The sequence below is a fragment of the Cebus imitator genome, unplaced genomic scaffold (genome assembly GCF_001604975.1).
Source record: "Cebus imitator isolate Cc_AM_T3 unplaced genomic scaffold, Cebus_imitator-1.0 Scaffold647, whole genome shotgun sequence".
Taxonomy (NCBI): domain Eukaryota; kingdom Metazoa; phylum Chordata; class Mammalia; order Primates; family Cebidae; genus Cebus; species Cebus imitator.
The window spans coordinates 805,113-807,299 of record NW_016107962.1 but is presented as its reverse complement, the minus strand read 5'-3'; positions in this window follow the sequence as shown (position 1 = coordinate 807,299).

The window sequence follows — 2,187 nt, the reverse complement described above, 5'->3', positions numbered from 1 at the left end:
GCAAAGCAAATCACATGGACAAGCACAAAGTCAAGGGGGAGAGAGTACGGATACAGGGAGGAGGGAAAAATTGGGACCAATCATTCAATATCTCAAAGCTCAATGAATGATCACTCACCCCTTTCCCTGACTTTTTTCTAATAAATATCCCAGAAAGTTAGTATAGCATAATAGTTAAATGCATCAACTCAGAAACCAAATTGCCTAAGATTTATAAAAGAAATATAAAGATTTATAACTATAAGCCACCCCCCCAAAAAAAAACATAATGATAGTGATTAACCTCACCAGGTATTAGAACATACTGTAAAGCCTTTATAATTAAAACTATGTGGTAATGTCACACGAGTACATAAACCAGTGAAATGGAATATAAGGTCTAGAAATAGATCCAAATACAGAATAAATTTTTGTATATGATTGAAATGGCATCTCAAATCATAAGAGGCAAAGATGAACTTTTACATAAATAGTGTTGTTTCCTAGGATTACAGTTAACAAATTACGACAAACTGTGTGGCTTAAAACAACAGAAATTTTTTCTCTTACAGCTCTGGAGGCTAGAAGTCAAAAATCAAGATGTCATCAGAGCTGATTCCTTCTAGAGGTTCTGGGGGAGAATCTGTTCTATGCCTCTCCTAGCTTCTGGTAGTTCCAGTGATCTTTGGAATTCCTTGATTTTTAGATGCATCACTCCAATTTCTGCCTCTGTCTTTACATCACCTTCTCTGTTTCTTTTTCCTCTTCTGTCTGTTATAAGGACACTTGTCATTGGATTTAGGGCCCACTGGCTTAATCCAGGACGATCTCATCTCAAGATCCTTAACTTCATTACATTTGCAAAGATCCTTTACCCAGGTTCTGGGGACACAACTTTTGGGGAGACAACAATCCATTAGACATGGCCATTTAGAAACATATTAAATTTGATACATACCTTACACCATACATGAGAGCAAACTCCATATGGATCAGAAATTTAAATGTAAAAATGAAATAATATACAAGTATTAGAAGAAAACTTGGGTATATTCATTTCTAGCCCAGATTAGCTGCGCCTTAAAGTTCAGATATCTCAGAGAAATAAATTGGTTAATAGATGTAAAGCATTTGGAAGAATGCATGCAATCAGTCAATGCTTGATGAATAGTGGACATGTCCTTAAGATTCTCAGAGGTTGTTTGCTTCTCCTTCATCGTGACTTCTCTTTCCATCTCCCTATTGTAGCACTCAGGGTGGAACTTTACCACCTTGACTTCTCTTCTCTCTCCCTCAGTGGTAACACCCACATGGAGACTGTATTACCCTGAACTCACTCACAACCACGAGGATTATTTACCTAGAGGGATATATATCACACTGACATCTTCCCCGTCTTCTCCAGTGGTATTTCCCAGTAGTTTACTGTACCTCCATGACTTCCCCATTTCTTCCAGTGGTATCTTTCGGAAGAGGATGACTCTATCCTGAATTTTTACCTCTGTCCCACAGTTGTATCACTTAGGAGATCATTTCTCTGCCTTGCCCCATGCCATAAATTGAAGGGACACTTCAGCTTCTATAAATACCACAGATCCCTGTAGCTCAGATCCAAACACCGCCACTCTAAGAATCCTGCCTAGAGAAGACCAACACCTCTAATCCCTGACCACTTTGTTAAAACAAGCAAGGCCCCTTCCTTCTCTGTATGTAATGTATACTTTTCCAAGAGGGCAGCCCCCATGGGGAAGTTCACCATAAACTGTACCATGTTCCCTGCCTGAAAACATCACTTATGGAGACCAAACACAGACTATCTGTATCATTTTGACTGTTGGCCAACTGTGGTGTCAATGTTCCTAAGTATGTGCAAAACCACAGCTTCAGAAGGTGTGGTGCTAGGGGTGAGCACCCAAAGTAACGGTGGCTTTTAGTGCAGGAGTTAGTGCTACTGCATGGAAGATATCCAAGGCTGGAAAGGTTTAGCACGGATGACCTGAGGCATGGGGGGATAAAAGGGATTTGTGGGGGAGTAATATATTTCAAAAAAACTTGGCAATTTTGTAGATATCCTTCAGGAATAATTTTTTATAGAATATCTTTATTATGTTTTTAGTTTTTTTCTAATTAAACAAGGAAAATATGTGTGTTCTATAAATATCTTTTTTTTTTCTTTTTTTCCCCCATTTATTTATTTTATTGCATTTT